Genomic DNA, 22,639 nt, shown 5'->3' with positions numbered 1-22,639 from the left:
TCTGCCTCTCCCTTCAGTAGTTATGCAGCCCAGGGCCTTGAGCACACTTAGCAGGTGTTTGCCTCAGCCCTATTCTCTTCTCTCCATTGCTGGGTTCCTGCTTCTAGTCAGAGGTAATTGTAAAATCCTTGGTTATTGGCTACTTACCTACATCTGATTTCTGATCTAGATTTAGAAATGACATCTCTGTTTTATTTGGAAGCATATTCTTCAGATTAATGATTATAAAATAAAAATATAGATTAAACTTGAAAACATTAAAGATGATCTATGTCTTGAACTAACAAGTATTCAGCCAAGGCATATTTTTTTTTTACATAAAACTAAACAACATATTCATGTTAGTATCTACATTTGGTTTTGTCTTTAAAGTAATGATATATATATATATATATATATATATATACACAGAATCATTTTAGAACACATTTCTTTAGGATTTATTATCTGTAAACATGTTATTTCTACACCCATTTTACAGCCTGGTTTCACAAATAAACTCTAGGAAGTAGGCTGGAGAAGTGGGTGGTTTCATAGTTAACAGTGAGAACTGCTCTTTAGAGGACCAATTGGTTCCCAAAGCCCACATCTGCCTATAGCTCCAGCTCTGAAATCCAGCACCCTCTTCTGGACTCTGTAGGCTCCTGCACTCATGTGCACATAGACAGACAGACAAACACACACACACACACACACACACACACTTTAAAATAATAAAAACAAATTCTTTTAAATTTTCTAGGGTGTAAAAGGGTCACAGGAAAAGTTTAAGAGACTCTGCTTTGTGTTTATTGCATGGTTTAACTTGTTAAGGAGAGAAGAGAACAATGACTCTGAGAAAACATAAATTTCACTGGTTTTCCAAAGATAGCACAAACCCAAGGACAGTTTTAGAGAAATTTGATTCCCTAATGTGGGAACTGAGAACCCACATCTATTGCACAATATGTAAAAAACGACAAGGACTTGAGACTAAGCTGTTGAGTAAAGGAAAAGGATTCATTTGGAAAAGCTGCGGAGCCACAGTAGCTGGGGGCTGTTGCCCACTCAGAAGCTAGATAACCTTGGTAATCTTGGAATCCTAAGGTTACCTAGAAATCTGTGCGGGAGAGCTCAGCAGGCCCCAAGCCTTGGTTGTTCCTTGTGCTTCTCTCTCCATGTCTTGTCACATCCTTCTCTTTCCTTGGGATCATCTTTCTTCTTTCAAAGTCTGTCCCTCTGTACCAGCTCAGCTCATATTCTCCCTCCAGTCCTTAACTGGCATCAGAACCAACTTCTCTGGGATTCCAGCATCTACTGAAGACCAACAGAGACGTCCAGCCTCAAAGATAGAACAACTACTGAAGTCTCAGACCTTCTGTTCAGAGCAAGCTATGTTGGACATGCTGGACCACAGTGCCTGTCAATCAGTCTAATAATGCCTTAAATTCTGTTACACTAGAGAACCCTGACTAATGCAAGATGATAGGTGGAATCTAAACCAAGAATTGTCTAAACTTAAACATGACAAAATTGCCTCAGAGTGTAGTTCAGCTGTGCAAAGTCTGCCCAGTTTGTTTGAGAGCCTGAGTCTGACATCTCATCTCAGAACAATGCTGTGAAAGGGTTCTAAGTACATCCAGCCACCCATTCCTATGGGAGAGTCCAGCTTCAGCACCAGACACTGGAGTGTCAGTTGTACTGTCTCAGTTTGAAAACTTTAGTAATTTCTTCATCCCTGAAGTCCCTACATGATCCCTGTCAACAATGAATCCTAGCTTTATGTATGTTAGTGTTACTTTACTGCCCTTTTTCTGCTTCTGTGGGGAAGGGAGCCAGTTGTCATGGTGACAAGACCCATTCAGCATGGTCTTTGATCATCTGGGGCACCTGTCATGGGTGGAGCAAGGCCCACCGTCGGTGCCAAAAAGCTCACTTCCTCTGTCCAGGAGGACTTCGTCATATGAGGAGGAAAGTGACCATGGCCACATGGTTTGGGTTGGAGTTGGGCTGAACATAGCAGCTTCGGTGACTTGAACTTGAGATATTTATCTACTGTGGATTCTGATTTCTGGCTGAGACGTCTGTGATCTAGTGAGGTGTTAATTACATAAATCCTTTAATATGGAGGAAAATGCTTTTAATTTATTTTAACTAATACTGTCTTACCAGAAATTACTCTGATTTTGGGAAATAGATGAGCAAAAGTTTGATTTGATAAATAGCTTTTTCTTAGGATGCTCAAACCTGAAGCATTCAACAACAGAAATCTCTCTGCTGGATTCTTTACATTAATAGATATTTTTGAGGACTCGAGTAGAATCTTGGTGAGTGTGCCAAGCATACACAGAACTCAGAGCTCAACCCCTATCACTGCCCAGCCCAAAGCTAGCATGGTGGCACATGCCTGTAATTTCAGGGAGAGAAAGAAGGATGTTCAAAATGTGAAGCCAACCTGGGAGGAGACAGAAGACAAACAAACAAACAACACCAAAAGAACCAAAACCACAGAAAAAGCTCATTTGAACATGACAAGCAACATGACTAAGGTCCAGTTGCCTGCAACATAGGACATCACAGGACTGACTGCAAGTGCACCAAGGAATGACACCATGACAAATCAGGTGACTCAGAAAGAGCAAATCATAACAGACTCCAAAAAGGATGAGGTCAAGATGGAGAAGCCTCGTTGCTATCATGGAGGACATTTACTGCTCAGTCTGAGACCCTTGATGGAAGAAGATGAGATAAGCCAAGACCCAGGGAATGTGGGGTGAGCTTTGCCCTCAGCTCAGCCTCTGCCCCAGCAGCCAGAGGCTGGCAGAAGGCTCCTCTCAACTACAGTAAAATGTGCCCTGAAAAGTAAAATTATATATTCATATGCATGTATAAGTAAATTCATGTTGTTTTTCATTGTAAGGAAAGGGTGTACACTATAAATTCATTTTCAAGTTCTCAGAACTGGCAAGAACATTTTACCCATGATACTTTAAAACCTAATACAGTTTTTCCTTTTTAATCAACCTGACATTACAAGTGACTATGAAACAATTTTTTAAAAAGCAGTACGGTTTATATGATACACACTCCCCCGAGGTTAAGTTTCTCTTGCACTTTTTGTCACTCACATTTATAGCCCACTGATTCTATCACAGGACTTGTCTCAACGGAGTCACTTTACTTTCCTTCAGATAAAAGCCTGGAAAGATGCCTAAACAGTTGGGCCAGGTCGTGGCTATCACATTTTATTTTTGTTACAGAGATGCCAATTCCATGTCTCTGCTGTGGCTTCTGATTTTCATCCCAGAGACCCAGTGTCTGAAGATGTTGGCTGCTGTGCGATAGTATCACACAGACATCAACTCCATCACCCCTGGCTTGCCAGAAGAAAAATGCACGTGTGTTTATGCCCACAAATGCTCAAGTTTGCAAACTGGTTTATAATTCTAGCAAATAAAGCTTCCAAAAGTTTCCCACAAGTCTAGTGTCTTATATTTGTTGGAGTGAGAGCAGCGGCAGCCTCCCACACTCTGAGAGGGGCTGCAGGAAAAAAAAATAAAACTGATTTTGTTTGTGTGTATTTATTAGGAGAGTTGGTTAAGAAAATTCCTCAGGCTGATTTCTGGGTAAGCAGGCTCACTTGTGAGAAGTCTACTATGAAGTTTTGGGGTGTCACTTTCTTCATTGCTAGGACAAAGTATTTGCTTATTCTCTAAGTAACTTCATATGCCAAGAGAAAAAGTCCCAGAGAAAGCAGGGGTGATGGATTTCAGAAACTTTCTACTAGGTGGAAGAAGCCAGATTTAAAACACACACACACACACACACACACACACACACACACATACACACACAGGCCAAGATTCCTGTTCCATAAAATGTCCAGAACATTGTGTCTGCTTAGATCTGTGCAGAGACCAGGAGTTTACTAAAACTTGGCCCAGGGCTGTCTCTGGGGGATGAAGACAGTTCAGAACTGAATTGTAGTGGTCAAAGAGCTCTGTATATTTAGTAAGCATAGCTGAACTTGAAACAAATGAGCCTTACAACAAAGCCATTCCACATATAATTATAGCAGATACTGTGTTCAGAAAAAAAAAAATCAGCGAAGTGGCCTGTAAGTGCCCACATACATGCAACAAAATAAATAAAGAAAAGAATTTGCTTAGTTTTATATTTCAGTAAGAGCTGTGAGTGAGCACACTGTCACACCAGATTCTAACTGGACAATAGTCTCTTTCAAAACCTGCAGGCTTCATATTGCTCAGGTTTGCAAATAAGGTCCAAGGAAATTTATTGTAATTGCCCATCTTAAACACTGTTTAAGAACGACATGCTTTCAATCACTTAATGCAATCATTTAAATTTTTACTCCAGACTTAAATTTAGAAGGATCTCAACACTGTACAAAAGCCTTACAGTGGTGCCACACACCTGGGGCAGGGGCATTGAGACTCTGTCTCTAAAAGATTTAAAGGGGTAGGGGAGGCGTCATCAGGAGAAGGAGGAAGAAAAGAAGAGAAGAGAATAACACATGCCATTAACTAGTTTCTTAACTAGTTAAGAATTGACTATTCTTACATTTATCTCACTGCCTTTTTCTTCATTTATTTATGTCGTATGTGTCTGTCTACTTGTTTTATGGACACCATGTGTGTGCAGTACCCCCAGGGTCCAGTAGAGGCTATCAGACCCCCTGGAACTGGAGTTACAGATGGTTGTGAGCTGTTATGTGTTGCTGGGAATTGAACCTGAGTCCTCTGCAAGAGCAGGCAGTGCTCTAAACTGCTGAGCCATCTCTCCAGCTCCCTGCCCCATTTTTAAATTCTCCTTTCCCCATAGGTATTTTTAAACCCTTTTCCTATATTGCATATGTTGTATGAATTGGGAAAATAAAATAATTAAGTTCCATGTAAAAATCCCTATGCCCTTACTCCTTAAAGAAAATCACTAACAATGTTTTAAAAAATATTTTCCATAATTTTTAGGAAAAATGAATGAAATATATTAACATGCTTTGCAAACAACAGGGTGTATATAGGTACTACCAAAGGTAAAATCAAGCAAGATAGAAACCAGTCAGTTCAGGCCTTCTCATCACCATCTTGAGCTCGGTTTCTCGCTTATTCTGCTATGACTGATTTGGGAGGTATCAACTGTGAAGGCTGCTGTGGTCAACAGTTCATCTGAAGAAAGACATAACAACAATGAACACATGATTTACTGTATGGTTCACATGAACTCAGAGATGAAGCAACCTGTGTGTCCACAGACCCACATAGCAAAAATGAGCTGACACTGCTTGGTACATTTAGTACATTTATCTTTTTTTTTTTTTTCTGGCTGTCCATTTCTCAGACATTGGCTGCCCACCAGTGACCTTGTGTGTTTGGAATCACAACAGACAGTGTGGCTGACGACATATACCAGACCTGCACTGAAACCCTGCTGACAGGGAATGGAGGAAAGCAAAGATACATTGATAAAGCATAGCTGTGAGCATCTCAAAGGGACCCCCACCCCAGCCTTCTCCAACTTGACAGATCATGTGTGGATACACACAGGTTTGGAGTCTGCAAAGTAGAGCTGTGAACACAAACAGCCTGGGAAGGAAGCTGAGGCCATTCTTCCTAAAGAGAAAATTTCCTCAAGTCCCACCCATACCAGTGTATGAGCACTTCTCTTACGTAATGTCTAAGCCATAGCTACAGTGCCAACCACCTGTTCAGTATTGGCATTGGCCGTGCTCCCTCGTGCACACCCAGCTCATACCATATTGGGTGGCTAACTTCCGTCATTGCTTTCCTTATTGCTGCTGCAATGTAGCTGACCAGAGCAATCTGGGGAAGGAGGGCCATCTCAGTCAGGGTTTCTATTGCTGCAGTGAAACACCATGGCCAAAAACGCAAACTGGGGAGGAAAGGGTTTATTTGGCTTACACTTCCAGCTCTTAGTCCATCGTAGAAGGAAGGCAGGACAGGAACTCAAATGGGGAAGGAACCTGGAGGCAGGAGCTCATGCAGAGATCATGGAGGGGTGCTGCTTACTGACTGGCTCCTCATGGTTTGTTCAGTCTGCTTTCTTATAGAACCCTGGACCACCAGCCTGGGGATGGCACCACCCACCATAGGCTGGGCCCTCCCACACTGATCACTAATTGAGAAAATGCCTTACAGCTGGATCTCAAGGAGGCATTTCCTCAAGTGAGGCTCCGTCCTCTCTGATGACTCTAGGCTTGTGTCAAGCTGACACAAAACCAGCCAGTACAAGGGCTACAATTATATTACTTGACAGTTTGAAGATAACATTCATCACAACAGCAGAACAGGAGGCATGAGGAGTGAGGTAGCTGGTCCCATTGTGTAACTGGGGTGTGGGTTGGGTCCCTGATGCCTCTGGCATCTATGGCACAAGCACGTGAATGCACACAGTGATTCTAAGTCTTGTCAATCTGGCAACCAAGGTTTACAGCCACAGCAACCTTCTGAGCTAGATCAGTACTTGGCACAATCAAGGAAAGTCATGAAAATCTGATTTTCTGAGATCTAACTAGAACCAAACACAGCCTCTGCCCACACCCCTTCAGTGGTGCCAATGTCCATCAGGGAACTGCCCATGGATGACAGCAGCATTGTGGCACCAGTGCTGAGCTCACCTCTTCTTCTTCCTTCACCAAAACCTCTATGTTACATGGAAGTACTTTATGTCCACGGGGTTTCAGTTGAGTTTGAAAATTACTGGCAATACAGGACACCTGCCAATTTCCTGTTAACTCTGCTTAGTCTAGATGACTTAGTGTAGCAGCTAAGAACAAAGACTAAGGACAAATGCAAGGTTCAGATCTAGCTCCTGGGGCTAGGACAAGCCTATGACTTCCCTTCTTTAAAAGAAGGGCCTGGGGCTGGAGAGACGGCTCAGCAGGGCCCAAGCATGCACTGCTGTGGTGAAGGACCCATGTTCAGTTTCCAGCAGCCAGACTGAGCAGCTCACAGCCACTTGTGACTCCAGGACCAGTCGACTCTGACACCTCTGGCCCCCTTAAGCACTGCCACACCTACCTATGCACACACCCACACAGACACATAATTCTCAATTAAATAATTTTTTTTTCAATGCAGTTTATTCAGGAACCTTGAATAATCATCTGACCCTGGGGAAAGCAAGCCCACAGCTTAAATAGCCTCTGGGTAGCCAGCCCCAGCATGCCACGTGGGCAATGCAGATAGGTCCACATATATGGAAGCAAGCCAGATCCTCAGCCTTAGCCAAATGTGGAGTTGTTCGTGACAGAGCACTCACCATCGGGAAGGTGGAAGGCGGAAACCAGCTCCATCTTTAAGGCGCGGCATTACGCAACTCTCTACAGTTCCCCCTTTTTGTTTTAGACGTATCAGGCAAGAGCAGCCATGAATCATCTGAAGGAATGGGCGGGCATGGGAGCATTAGCAGGCCTTCTGGTGTTGGTCTCCTTGGTTTGCCTGTGGTATATATGCAAGATTAGAGTCTCACAACAGCGTAATGCAGCCATGACCATTCAGGCCTTTACAGCCATTGAAGCAGGACAGTCTCCCCAAGCATGGTTGGCTACCATAAAAAGCCAAAATGTTACGCTCAGGATGCGAGGCTAAGCACTGCATTCAGGGTCAGCCGCTTTGGACCCAGAGAAGAGCATGTCTGATTGCATGCGGGTTGATGCCCCAGGTCCCGCCTCTGAGAAAAAGGTATCGGACGGGTTTGATGCTCTTTGGGTGGATGACACCTAAATGAACATCGGTACAAAGTCCCAATTTATTTCTAATATCAGAGATCAGACCACTACTCTTGCCTGATGCGTCTAAATAAATATTTTAAAATAGAAGAAATAAAAATCTAAAGTAGCTGCCTTGGGAGAAAGATATGGATTTATAACCATTTACTATCTGGCCTGGCATGATAGTACACACCTTTAATCCCACCACTAGGAGGCAGAGGCAAAGGGATGTCTACGAGTTCAAATTAGCCTGATCTGTAAGTGCTAGGGCCTCCATGGCTCCATGGTGAGTCCCTAGAAACCACTTCCACCATTGTTATTACAGTATATAATTTTTTAAAATCTTCCTCAGTTCCCTAGCTGAAATATTGTTGGGAAGAGCATTAAGCAGAGCTGTAAAGGGAATACAAAGGACCGAGGTGAGGTCTGTAGGTATGTAGGATGGAATAAGCAGGGCTAGATGGAATGGAATAAGTGAGTTGGGGGGTGGGGGGGTAAGGTAAATATGCCTTGCTAGAGTGGGTGGGACTGGATGGAGTGGGTGGGATGAGGTGAGGTAGGGGTGGGCTGGGGTGGCGAATGTGCAGGGTGGGATGGGATTTAAGGAGACGAGGTGGAAGTGGAGACATGGGTGGACATGCTCTTCCATGCCCACTCACGTTTTCAGTGTTTTTAGTTCACCTGGAATGTTGTTTGAAAATTGCCGGTCTGAGCCAGCGCAGTGGCCCACATGTGGAATCCCAGCGCTCAGGAGGCAGAGGCGGGCAGATCTCTGCGAGTTTGAGATCAGCCTGGTCTACAAAGCCAGTCACCAGTCTGACCATATAATTCCCTTAGTTTATAAAAGAAAAGGTCTCCTATCACCCTTGACTGAGGCTCAAGTTATGGATCTAGCCACAAACCTTGCAGAGACACGGCCTTGTCACTTTCCTACTGCCCCTTGCCTCCTCGCAGCCCTCTCGGCTTCACCTGCACTGGCTCTGTGCGCTTGGCCACAGAGTAACTTCTGATCTTGCTCCTCTCAGCTAAGATGACCTCCTCCACCCACTCTCATCTCTCAGCTTCCCCTCAACAGCGCTCCAGGTTACCTGCCTTCAGCAGACCGCACGAAGTATCTGCCTCACTACACAGGGGACTTTAGCTTTCAAACTGCCATCACTGCTATGATCCCAGAATTTATAAAGCACCTGAAAGGAGAAGCTGGAACCAAACTACATTTGATGGCTTAGGACAGAATTTTTTCATTAATTAATTTATTTAATCACTTTACAGCCTGGTTGTAGCTCATCCCTTCTCTCCTCCCAGTCCCACCCTCACCCCTCCAACCTCCACCAGCTGCCTCAGAGAAAGGGAGCCTCCACCCATAGGAACCAATTCGCCCTGGCACATCAAGTCACAGCAGGACTAAGTCTATGCCAGACATTTAATTGTTCTGTACGATCGCCACAGCTCATTTAAGAAGTCCCTTCCTATCTCTAAGGAAACATACATTCTTTCTCCTCCTCTAATAACTTTGATGGTTTGCATTGCACCTGTAAATCCCTGGCTGATGTGCCACTTATCTTTGACATAATACAAGATTAGGATTCACCTTCATTTTTTTTCTATATGCACATATTTTCCAAGACCAATTACCGAATAGTTCAGTTTTCCATGGTTGTCCAATGCTATCTCTGTCAAAAAATAAAATAAACTATTTATAGCTGTTGCAAAGGATCTGAGTTTGGGTCTTAGCACTCAAACTGGACAACTCGCCTTCAGCAACTCTCCTCTGGATTTAAGGATACCACAGTGATAAGCACATCCCCACACACAGACACACATACATACATGGTTACAAATAAAATGTCTTAAAAAAATAAAAATTCCATGTTTCTATGATTCTGCTTCTGGTTTACCTATTTCACTTGTCTTATTATTTTCAAATAACTCATTGTCTTGACTTCTATCACTCCACAGTGTCTCTACATCTCAGAAAGCCCAAAGTGTGTATTTTCATAAAGATTATATTGGCTGTTTCTAGCATTGTCTTGCATATACAATTAAAAAATAAACTGACATTAGTGAATAGACATTAAAATCTATCCAACATAGCACATATTATAGATGCCTGTAAACATTATGTTTATCCGTAACTATGTCCCTCAGGTGCCTTAGTATTAACCTCAAGTATCCCAGAATGTGGCCTTATTTGGAAATGGACCGCAGACATAATTATAATCATATCATTGAAGCATAGCAGACTCTAATCCAATCTAACTACTGCCTAAAAATATGAAGGTGAAGGCAAAGAAACGCATGGGAATCTGGAGGCAGAGATTGGAGCCGACCTGCCATGGCCAAAAACTAAGTTGACAGACCAGAAATCCCCTATAGGAGAAGACAAGATGATATTTAAAAGTAGAATTTCTGGAGGACCCTGGCTCTATGGCCACTTCAGGAGCCCGGCAACCAGAACTGTGGGGAGGAACTTCTGTGTACGGTGCTTGTTTCTAGCAGCTCTTGGGGAGGAAAACAACCCTGCACTGGGCAGTACTTCTTGATCGGATGTAATAATGATGTCTAGTTTTCTCTGTAAACGAGGCCCATGTTTTGTAGTGCACTTATTTTGACATGACTCTCACTGTGCTGCTGCTGCTTTATAGAAAAGAAATGATTTGTGTGTTAATCATGTATCAATAAAATTTGCTTAAATCTCTTTATTCTAATTATTTGTTATTTAGGGGGTCCCTCTAAGTAACAAGAAATCCCAATATGATTCTTTTTATGCAAATGTTGGTTTATTTCTTTCATGTTCACTTTCATACAGGCTCAAATGTGCAGAACCACTGAAGGACACAGGAAAGGGCATGTCTGCCCCTCTGTGTCATTGTAAAGGAAACAGTAGTGGGCATGGACACTGACAGGTATTTATAGGTAATATTCCTCTTCTCTTCATAAATAAATGCTGAGTATCAGCAAATACTTCTTCAGATACCAAAATTACAAGTCCTGGTCTGTAGACATGGCTCAGCAGTTAAGGACACCTGCAGCTCTTCCAGAGGACAGAGCTCAGTTCCCAGCACCCATGTTAGGCAGTCCACACTCCCCATAACTCAAGCTCCAGAAGACCTGATGGTCTCTTCTGGCCTCTACAAGCACGGCAATCAGCAATCACAGGCGGGAAGGTGTGTGTGCGTGTGCGCACAATCAAATTAAGTTTTTTGTAAAATGACAAATCCTTCTTCAATCTGTCTATACACATTCTTATAAATTTATTTCCTCTCCTTGACAATTTTTATTTTTAAAATAAACCAAGATTGCTCCTTGGAGGAGTTATTTCCTAGTATTTTGTGTAGGATTTCTGTCTGTTCTTGTCAGTTTGGCCTGTGATATCTAAACTTATTGGAGTATTGCTCCCTTCGTATTATCGTTACTGTTTGAAAAATATGGTGTCTTTGTTAGACTCTGGCGTCTTCGTGAGAGCAAGACTTCATGCCATTGACTCCCCCTTTCAAATGATTTTAGAATAATCAAGATTTTCAAAGTGATTTTTGGAAATGATCTCACAAGTTTCCACATGCCGTCCTTGATTTTGCACATCGAAGACTTTCCTGAACAATTTCTTTGATCCATAATATTTCTTTGATCTGCAAGAATTTCAAACTTTTCATAGCTCCTAAACACAAAAAGCTTTCAAATTCCCAGAGAGAGAAAACAGAGTGCACAGCTGTGCAGAAAGGACTTTAACCAGCCCTCCTCAGATACTGGCTCTCAGCTCTCCTGCCTCACATGAAATTTTCACATGAAACCCTTCATAAAAATTCTCCAAGCACTCACGAAGCACCTGTGCATCATCTGTTTGCCATCTGCCTTCCCTTTTGGGCTATGAATTTAGAATCTGAGGAAGCACCCTTCTCCTGCTCCTCCCCAGACCCTGTCTAGTACTGTCCCTACAGTGCAGGTTTTAGATGTGCTTGAAGGGAGGACTGATCAGCATAGTCACATATTTCTTCCCCTGCCTCACAAATGTCAGCCTTCACATCAGGGAAAGCATCCAAACATACACATTGTGGATAGTAACCACAAATGGAATAGCAGGCACTGCTATAAATACTTAGGTATGTTTTTCTCATTTTTGTGCATTTCTCTTACTTGTTTCTGATTACAGATGAGGAAATCTGAGGCAGCCAAACTGGAGCTCACTAAGGTCACAGGGATTGGATTCAGATCCAGAGCCACTTCCTTTTGCCATGTACTGACAGTCTTTCTCAGGAGAGTAAATTAAAGCTGAATACATAAGAATGCAAAGAGGAAGATGTTCACAAAGGCAGTAAGAAGGTCATTTTCACACAGCATATTGGGGCCAGTTCTAGCTGGTTTGTAGGGATACTTATGCATGCACCCTCAGTACTGTCTAAAAACAAACCCAGGGCTGGAGAGAGTCTCTGCCTGAGAAGAGACAAAGTAACACACCATCACGTGTTCAGCACAGCGTGTTCTAGATCATTCTAGATCATAAGCCAGTGCTGTCTGCGGATCACAGTGATCAAGGATGGCCATGTCCAGAGAAATGTTTGCCTTAGAAAGTGAGCTCTGTAAGTTCAAGGCCACACACCATCCTCCCAGATGAGAAGAGCACAGGACATGAAGCATGGGAGAGGCTAGAGGCTATATCCATCAAGCTTCCAGGCAGAGAAATACTGTGGGTTAGTTTAGGATTGATGAGGAAAGCTAACAGCTGCAGAAACAGAGGCTCTTGCCCTTTGCCATCCATTCCAGCTGGTCTCCTGTACTATGAAATGATAAATTTATTGCTGGAAAGCCATTCAATTTGCTACATCAGCAACAGAAGTCTAAAGCACTCCATAACTTTATCTACAACCAAAGTTCTATCACCTGGACACGACAATCCCTGCTTATTTCTGAAGGCTGAAGTTACTTTTTTTAAGTTTTAATTACTGTGCATAAGAGATTATAGAACAAAAATGCATCTAACCTGTAAACTCCACCTGTAAGCCCCACTTGTCCAAGGACAGAAAATTCCTAGAATGATGGGAACTGTTCATGTAAGCCAACAAACCATGTGTTTTCAGTTTAGTAAACAGAATTGGTTGCCCCAATTGCACAAGATGTACTTGATCACACATAGGCAGGAGGTATTTAGGCAGGAAGAACATTAGGATGTATGCTTTCCCTCAATTGGATGAAGGCAGAAAGTATGTGACCTTATGGGTTTTGCCTTTATAAACACCTGACTAATGCAATTTGGGGCCATTCTTTGAAATCCTGGGTATGGACCTGGCCAGTGTCCATTGTCCCAGCCAGTATTTAATGAAGTTCACGTCATATTTAGCTCAAATTGTGGTAGTGGTCTTATTCTCTCCCAGTGGGATTAATATTTTCTGCGGGCCCCAGCAAGATCAGACCACCTAGCCATATTCTAAAGCTGGACCTTCAGTTTGGGATTCTGGAGCTGCAGGGCTACCTCAGGAGGCATGCACATTGAGACTCCAAGGCTCTGCGGCATGTCTTTGGTTTCATGGACTATTGGAGTGAACTTCTGTGCTGAGAAAAGCGGCAAGCATCTACAGAAGCCTGCCCTGGTAAATTTAAAAGTGATGTCAACTGAAAACAGTGATACATATCATGTGAAAATTACTTTTTCTTCACCAACTTCAATGTTCTTGATTTTTAAAAAAAAAATCAGGTAAATATTTCTTGGTGTTTGTGTATGTGTATGCACATGTGTATACACATGACTGCCTCTGTCGTCATAGCTGCGGGACCCAGATTTTGGATGTGGAAAGGTTCAAAAGAACCCAAATACTCTCCCATTCAGGGCACAAATCTAGATGTCACCTGTCTGCCTAATTCTGGTTATTTGGAAAGTTTTGTTTGTCTAACTGCTGTGTGTGTGTGTGTGTGTGTGTGTGTGTGTGTGTGTGTGTGTGTGTGTAGGTCTGTTTTCTGGCATGTATGTAAGTTTCACTGCAAACATGGAACCAAGATTAGTGTGGGTCACTGTCAGTTGCATGTAATAATGATGGTGGCCTCTGCATATTTTGTTTCTGACTTGTCTCCTTTGTATGTGTAAGCTTTTTGTGTTCTGTATTTATTGGTTTGGGTTCTGCTACCTCTGACACTGCCAGCTGCCAGCTACCACTGCTAACACTTCTTGCCATGGCTGCCTTGATGGCCAGGGCTCAGAACTTATCTCTGAGCATTCTGGTCACTGCATTCTGCTTTTCAGGGATTCAAATGTCTTTTGAGTGTGGACAATATTAAAGTTGTTTTATGCTGTTCTGCTTTATTGAAAAGCTGGCCCTAGAGTTAGGTTATGGATCTCTCTCCTCTAGATTCAAGCATACTTATGTAAGTTTCCTCTGTGTCCTGTGTCAGGAAAGCTACTTGATCCTGTGACAGGAAAAAGAGAGCAAAGCAAATCAGCCACAGACAGACAGACAGACACTCATGTGCACACACACACACACACTCACACACATGACTATTAGTTTTGTCTAAAACTTTTGTTAAGATATAAACCTTATCTTAAGATTTGTAAGGCTGTAAGGTGAATTATGTGAACTTTCTGTATCCCAAGACTTGTAAGTTTAGTGGATATGGCTAAAAACCTGTAATATCTATGATAACAAAGTTAGCTTAAAACTCACAACATAGGATGTTGATAGCTAAAAAATCTATGCATAAGTCATCTTAAAGGAATCATGTGGCATGACACCATCTTGAGATGTAAGTAACATGTGGCTTGCCACCATCTTAGCTTCTGTCCCCCATCAGGATGGATGTCATATGACTTAACTGCCCTACTGATTAAAGGTGACCGACCACATGGTATTAACCAACCAACGGGACGACAACAGGTTTCCAGGACATTTTAGATTAGGATGGATTTTTGTATAATTCTTGTTCTGAAAACAAAGTCAGGAAAGCAAGGTTTATGAAAGATAAGATTTAAAAACAATACTTGATTAATAAGGTACCAAAGATGTACCTCCACATGTTCATATAGAATGCACCTTATACTGGCAGCTGGCCTTTTTAATGTAAGGGTCACCCTGGTGAGACTGGTTATAAAGGCATGAAGGGGTCATGAAAAGCAGCTGAAACTTGGCACTGTGTGGCTGGAGAAAAAAAAAAAAAAAAGAGCCCTGTTACAATGGTGACCCTAGCAGCTTTGGTGCCATGTTGTGAGAGCCACCAAAAACACCAGCTGCAACAAAATGGAGCTGGCTGGGGTCTAGAAGACAGGCTGTGTGTGCCCCTGTGGGCAAGGCCAAAGAGGTGACCTGAGCCCCTTGGAGAGGAAGCTCAGAGGGCTGTTGTGAATCCCAGATAGTGAGCATTGAACTGTTGGCACTGTTTAAGTTTGGTTTTACCTAGTCCAAATTGTGGTTGTGCCCTGTTTCTTCCTTCTTAAAATTAAAAAAAAATGGTACTTTATTTTTGATATTGCAGGATCCCACAGTTAAGAGATTTTAAATTTCTTTAAAAGAAAGTTTTGAAGTTTTACAGAAAAATTTAAATTAAAAAAAAAAAACAAATCTTTTTTTAAGGAACAGCTTTTAAAAGCATTTAAGCTTATAATGCTATGGGACATTTTAAGTTTATGAAGTGTTTTATATTGTGTCTTAATTAGTATGCAATCTTAAAAAAATAAATAAAAAGCTAAAGAGTTAGAGCTACATCTATGAGCACCAAACATTATATACAAGAAACTGGGATATTCTTATCTCATGATGCAACAAGACAGTGACCTAAGAAGTCAGCAAAGAGCCCTAGAATGTTTCATCTTCCCAAAGGTCCATTCCACCTAACAGGGACTACTAAAGAATAAATACCTACGCTCTGTCTTTGCTAACTTTGTTAAGCTTTAGCTATTTCGATACACTGACTCATACAAGGAACTGTGATATTCTGTAATGGTGCACTATGAAAGAACCAAAACATTAAAAGTTATGATTTAAAGTTTTATTTTGATACTAAGAGAACTTTGATTCAAATATAGTTATCGTTTTAGGACTCAAACCTAACAAAAATAAAGCTGCAAATCCTAATCTTATAAAAGATACGGTACGGACTTGTTATAAACTGTTGAGGATGGTTTAGACTTGTAAGTTAATGATCAGGCGCCTCATAAACGTGTTCAGAACTATACTTGTAGCCACGCTAAGTTAAAATGTAATTAATTACAGGAATAATCTTTATTTAGACTTCTATATGTGTTTTCAAAGTTAAGTCTGAAGCAAGTAACTGAATGCAAGAAAGATTTGTTTAAAACCAGGTATACTTAATATATTGCAGCCCTCAAACTCTTTAGAGATCTGCTAAATATGGCATTTAAAATGTTTAATAAAAAAAAAAACTTTCCATTATAGAGAGAACTGCCCCCTCCTAGCAGGAAGCCTAAGGTTTCCAAAGACGACAGATGGGGTACAGTGACTCCATCTAGAGCATGGTAACACTAACCACCTGTCTCCAGGGCTCTGCCAGAGGCGTGGACACTTTTGGGTTGATTGCCCTACCCTACCTGGTCAGAGTAAGATCAGTTTTTCCTACTTCCTTCACAAGAAAATGTCTCAGACCTGGGCCTGGCAGCTAACGGCCTACGCTGTTGCTTGTGGCACCTGAGGATCACATTCTGTCCTGTGTGATTAGCCCAAGCGGCCACGGGAGCCTAGGGCAACCGTCTAGATAGTGGATGAGTCTCTGTCACTTGATTGATACATAGGCCATCTGGGTTATACTTCCTGCTATGATTTATCCTTCTCAGATCTCTGATGGCAACTGGGCTAACAGCACCTTTGTCAGTTTAACAGCAGCAGGCAACTAGGTCCTTCCCCAAGGCGCAGCTAGTTCATTTGCTAGTTCATTTCATAGGTAAAACTCAGGCCCTGCTTGTCCTACAGCCACTAGGTCTCCTGCTGAGGAAGGCAGACAGGTTTGCCTGGATCACATGCTTCATATTAAAGGATAAGGAGGGTGTGACTTTATTCAAAAGAATTGGCTTTGCAATGACTGTTCTTGATAATAACTACTAGTGTCTCTGGAAAATGATTAGATGGAAAGATAGGTTTTATATAAAAAAAATTTAAGTTTAGGTAAGATTTTTAAGTTTTATGTAAGGTGTGATTTAAAAAGTTTTACATTTATGTAAGTTCTGGGGGTCTAAGAAAGTGTTCTAAAGTGCATAAAAGCCTGAGGATGTGAGCATTTAGATTTCTGACACTCTAAGACAGCATTTTAAAGTATGTAAGTGCGAGTTGGAAACATAAAAGGAAGTGATTTAAGTTAATAAAACATGATTCTGATTCTTTCCCCCCTCGATGCTACTGTTACACTAAGATTTCAAAAGTTCAGAATTTTAACATTGTTCAATGGGGCTCTGATAGGCCAGTAAAGCTCTGACGATTAGTATCAGTCCCAAGCTCAAGATTTTAAATTTCCTTTGGTTGTCTTCTAAGAATAGGCTTAAAGGTACTTCTCATCTTTGTCTAATTTATACATCCAGTTCTCTGGACAGGGGAAAAATATTCATGCTTTTTAACCCCAAATCAGAACTTTTGCTAGGACTCAAAGGTGTGAATCTATTCCATGTGTTTTACAGATACCTGTTAGCTGCTTTTTTCACAATGTGGATTTCAGTACAGATTACAAGCAGTGGTAATGCTAATACATCTAAAACTTTTATCTCTTTTGTAAAATAAAAATCCAGGTAAGCTTCAGGGAGTCAAGGAAATCATAAGACTTGGATCCATCTCCCACTGGCCAAACAGACTTCAGATAAGCACAACCTAAGTTTCCCTACCTGTCTATTTCTGAGCATGGGCTCTTTCTTCTGCTCTTGGGACTCCTCCCCTCTTCCAATTACTAGGACTGTGGACCTGAAAGCTTCAAATGTAAGAATTTCCTTTAAGTTCCTAAACTTTAACTCGGAAGATATCTCCTTGGTTGACACCATTCAGGAAACAGCTGCTGACTACAACCTGCTCCAAATGACTGTAAGCCCTGGACTTCTCAAAAGCTGGTCTGGACCAGTCCAGCAGATGTGATTGTTCCATGTTCAGGAGGGACAGCTAACCAGATGCTTCTGATGAATGCTTCATGACCCACGACTAGCATTCCAGCCTTCCTGGGCCCTGACAAGGGCATCTTAATTTCAGCAGAAAGTAGTTACAGAAGAGATTATATCACCCCTTATCCTCAATAGGCTGGACTGTTAAGTCAAAAGGAAACTCCCTGGCATAGGGGACAAAATGGCTACCTATAGACCTTCAAATAACAATTAAGCACAAACTTTTTCATAATCAGAAAATACAAATTTGTAGGTCACACCAACACATCTTAGGCCTCCTTTTTTTCTGCAATACTTTTTGAGTACAACTAATGAGTACAAAGTGGTTTTGTATAGAAACAACAATTTTCTCTTAAAGCCATCCAGTAATCTCCTTGTTTTCTATAAAGCAGATCAAGCATCCCGTAATATTGTAGAACTACTTCAAAAAATTGTGGTAGTGGTCTTATTCTAGCCTGGCTGGATTAACAATTCAAACAGGGGCCAAATGCATATGGTGGAAGCTCACAAACAGCTAGGCCAAAGCCCAGCTTGATTGGCATGGAGTATCAAGTCAGCAACAAGACCTAAAGTACCACAAAGGCCAGCAGCATGCCAGCAGATGATAAGTTTCTAATACTCTTTTCTTATGTGTGTGTGATAGAGAGGGAGAAAGAGAGAGAAGACAAAACCCTTATTGAAACTGCCTAGTTCATTTAACATTTAAACCATTTGTGTGATAGACATTGTTAGAAAACCTTTGTCCTGTGTCCTCTTCAACTATCTAGACCCTGCAGCCTTATCTTGATATCTATGGACTTCTAGGGAAACCTTAGCTCCAAGGTCCTTGCAATCCTGGCCAAACCAGTTAATCTTGCCTTACCTTCATTCCATCTTCGATCAAATGGGAATGATAAATATGAGCAAGCCATAGATGCAAGATAAAATATCAGGGGCATATCCAAGAAGCCCCTTGTAAGCTGTTACTTTCATTAATCATCTTTATCATACTACTCAAATCAAAAAAGTTCTATTAATCTGAATAGCCATCCCTTTCTTCCTCAGAGTTCTCTGTCTGAAATTCAGTCAACCTTATCATTACCAAAAATACCAAAAAAAAAAAAAAGCCTTCAAGTAATTTTATATGCCCTGAGCATGTACAGAGTTTTCCCTTGCTATTCCCTATGCAACACCGTGCAATTACTTACATGGAGTGTGATCTTTGAAAGCATATGAAGGATGGGAGGAGCTATATGCAAGTGTCACTCCATTTCTGTGAAAGACTTGGGTATGTGCAGATGTTGATTCTCTTGGAGCCTTCCCCAGGAATGCCAAGGGACCACTCTGCTTCTCCATGGCAGATGCCCGCACCAGGAGCATCAACTTCAGGGAATTAGTTCAAGCTCACTTTTCCCTTTGTTTTCCTGTGAAACAAAGGGATGTTTCCTTGGGTGTTATTTACTCAAATATATTTGTTGAGAACATAGATACTCTAAGATACTCCCAGTAAGTAGATGAAGAGAAGAAAATGTTCGATACATAAAGGAGAGAAGGAAGGACCTTTCCACTAGCACCTGTCTAGAGACAATCACAGATGCCATTGGACCAATGAGGGTAGTGCTCTCTCTCCCTCCCCAGCCTGGTACTGCCTACCTGAAGAGTCTCTGGCTTTAAGCCTTCTTCTGTTTCCTTGTTTGGCTTCCACCTAGTAAGTTCTGACAGAGGAGCAGTCATTAGAACATATCTTCTTTGTATTCAGACAGACAGGGGTTACAAAAGATGTCCCGGAGAACATTCCAGATGCCTGGGGAAAGTAGCTTTACCTTTTTATTCCAGTCAAGGATACACTTTATTACATAGAACAGAGCCATCTCTCACCTCCAAGTGCAGAACGAAAAAACAAAAGGTTTTGTACATGCACTGACAGTCTTGACCATGTTCAAAAGGTGCTTCTCTACTCTGATCCACTTTGGGGACAGACTAGCTCTGCCTCTGTCTTTGTCTCCATGCAGTGACAATCTGCTTTCATCTCAAATATTCATTCTCTGCTGTTTTGAACACTTGAAGCATGACCTTGCTTCTACATTGTGGCTTTTGGGGACTATATACCTCCAGTCTCAGATATGGGTCATCAGGGCATATAGTCCACAGCTCCAGCGAATGGGTGAGAGCAGGTACCTGACCCACTTTTGCTGGCCAGAATACATCCCAGGACTGAGTAGCTAAGTCCAGAAGGAAGCAGTCTGCTTTTTGTCATTTTATATGTGCTAGGAAATAGTGACCCTGTTTTACCCCCTACTGGGATGGGTACAAGAATGTACCTAAAAGAATAAGCAAACTCAGGGGCAGAGAGATCCGAGACACAGAAAAAGTTAACCTTGTTGATTACACTGGAGTTCCTGAATACACCTGGAGTTTCAGAGATAATGGATGCATTCCCTTCATCCAAGGAGCTTAGGGCCTGTGTGTACTATAAGTCCTTCCTTCCATACCACAATGGGGCAGAATTAATGCTTCACACAGAGAAGTGGAACCTGGCAGGGCTACAAACTTCTTTTTTTCCATTTGGGGAAAGAGAAGAAAGAGACTTGGGATGGTGAGGTTGTACAGGCAGGATGGCTAAGATGGCACAATTCAAGAAGTGCCAGCTTTGGCCAGGTGTGATGGTTTGAATAGGAATACCCCTCTTTGACTCATGTGTTTGAATGCTTGGCCCACAGGGAGGGGTACTATTTGGAGGTATGGCCTTGTTGGAGGAAGTGTGTCACTGTGGGGAGGGCCTTGAGGTCTCAGATGCTCAAGTTAGGCCTAGTGTGGCTCACTTGCTGCCTGCGGCTCCAGATGCAGAACTCTCAGCTTCTCCTCCAGCACCATGTCTGCCGGCACACCGCCATGCTTTCCGCTGATGATAATGGACTAAACCTCTGAACTGTAAGCCAGTCCCAATTAAATATTTCTCTTTATACGAGTTGCCTTGGTCATGGTGTCTCTTCACGTGTCTCTTCACAGCAATAAAACCCTAATTAAACACCAAGGAACAAGGGTATGGGAAGCCAGTGGGATACTTAACCAAGGGCTGTTAGTGAACAGAATTCAAGAAACAGGTGGGGTCCAGGCAGGAGGCAGAGTGAGTTAGACCAACAGCCCTCTTAAGGGCACCTTCAGAAAGGCCCACAGCAGGCTGTGTTCACTCCGTAAGTCCTCTGTGCCCCGCTTCTACTCTGAACAGTACCCAGAACTTTGGGGTCCTTTAGTCAAAAGCTTCAGGAAATTACTCATTCACTTGTCCATAGCAAAGTGAACAAAAACAATGTGGTTCTTGCAGAATCAAAACACAGTGTTTTCTGTTCTTTTGTTTTTGTTTTGTTTTGTGTTTTTGTTTTGTTTTGTTTTTTTCTGGAATTAGTTACAGCCAGCCCCTCTTATCCCTATTTTCCTCTAACTGCATGGTGGGGGAGGAGCCACAAAAGTCCCTGTTATAAATCCTTGGGCCCATCCCCAAAAGCCCCGCTCAGATACGAATCGTTTTTCATTTGGTCTCAAGTCATTTTTAAAGGCCTGTTTTTCATTAGGAAGGTAACTTGAGAGTCCCTGGGGGGATGGGGGAGTGAACGCTGGGCAGAGTGCTGGCTTTCCCTTCTGACTCAAGCTTACTCTTTCCCTGGGTCTCCTTCCTCTAAGGACGGCCAAGTCTTGCAACTTATTGAGACAAAAGAAAGAAAGTGGGGAAAAGGGAGGGAAGAAAGAAAGAAATCACACATAAAAAAATCTTAGATTCCATAACATTTTTTATCAAACGTTTTGGTGTGTGTCTGCTTGTACATTTTCATAAAACAGTCACATTAGAAAGGCATTAGCTGTTTGGCCACATGAGTGTCTGTCACGGGTTGAATGTGTCCCAGGTGTGGCTCCTTTGGCATTCCTTTTACACATGGTTCTCATCACACCATCCCCAAGGGCTTGGAAGCATGCTCTTGTACCTCCCCCACACGGCCACAGCCGACAGCCGGCGCATGCCAACTAGAAGGGCACTGTTAGAAGATCAGTGCTGGAGATGCAGCCTGCACAGGCCTGGGACCTACCAGTCATCCTACCCCACTGGGTCGTGCAGGTCACCTACAAAAGCCCTGCCATGGACCTACTGATTACTGGGCCCAGAGATGCTGGAGCTCAAGAGAGTCAAGCCCCAGGGAGCCTATGTCATAACTTCGGGTGCCCGCATCATTGTCTGTTTGCAAGTCCACACATGGACCCACTACTGTGATGAGATTATTTGGACTTTGAACATTTTTTCATTTGGTAATCTTTTTTTTTTAAGGCTATTTATAGTAAGCAGAGAGCTGAGGTTAAAGAGATAACTCCATGCTTAAGAGTGCTTGCTGTCTTCTGAAGGATGTGAGTTTGGTTGCCAGCACCAATATCAGATGTCTCACAGTTTCAGTTCCAGGGGACCCAGCACCCTCTTCTGGCATCTAGGTACTGTGTGCACCTGCACAAACCCCCACACACATATGCACACACACACAATTAAAAATAAAAAGACATCTTCATGGTTCCATCTCATACTGCACTAGTGAAGGGAAGATACACAGCTTGGAGATTGAGCAAGCAGGCAACCACAAGAAAGAGCCCTAATGAAGGACACTTAATGGTGACTTGGGGAAGATTCTCTTCTTGCTGATACTTTTGGCTTCTCCATTTGGAAAACTAAGGATTAAACCAGATGATTCCTTGGTAACCTCCACCACTGAAATATGGAGGTTCTTCTTATTGAATATGAGTCCTTAAGAAAAAAAGACTACAACCTTAAATGCAGGCTGACTACATATGCCTTATCCAAAAATGTGCAGGGACAG

The 22,639-nt window shown here is 42.3% G+C and overlaps 1 long non-coding RNA gene across 14 annotated transcripts in view; it reads right to left on the bottom strand.

Moving 5' to 3' along the window:
- The window catches only part of LOC110556597 (uncharacterized), a 103,601-nt gene that overhangs the window by 6,408 nt on the left and 74,554 nt on the right, over positions 1-22,639 (bottom strand). For 9 of the 14 annotated variants that reach the window (XR_009590869.1, XR_009590859.1, XR_009590862.1 and 6 more), the window contains 3 exons: positions 19,437-19,498; positions 18,992-19,207; positions 7,279-7,457 (listed from right to left, as the gene is read on the bottom strand). The exons of 2 other annotated variants lie outside the window; for them this stretch is intronic. This is a non-coding gene — a long non-coding RNA (uncharacterized LOC110556597). The remainder of the gene's footprint in view (positions 1-7,278; positions 7,458-18,991; positions 19,208-19,436; positions 19,499-22,639) is intronic. 3 more of the 14 variants (XR_009590866.1, XR_009590860.1, XR_009590864.1) reach the window with 3 other exon arrangements.

This window comes from Meriones unguiculatus, chromosome 3 (genome assembly GCF_030254825.1).
Source record: "Meriones unguiculatus strain TT.TT164.6M chromosome 3, Bangor_MerUng_6.1, whole genome shotgun sequence".
NCBI lineage: Eukaryota > Metazoa > Chordata > Mammalia > Rodentia > Muridae > Meriones > Meriones unguiculatus.
This window is presented reverse-complemented; position numbering and strand designations above follow the sequence as displayed.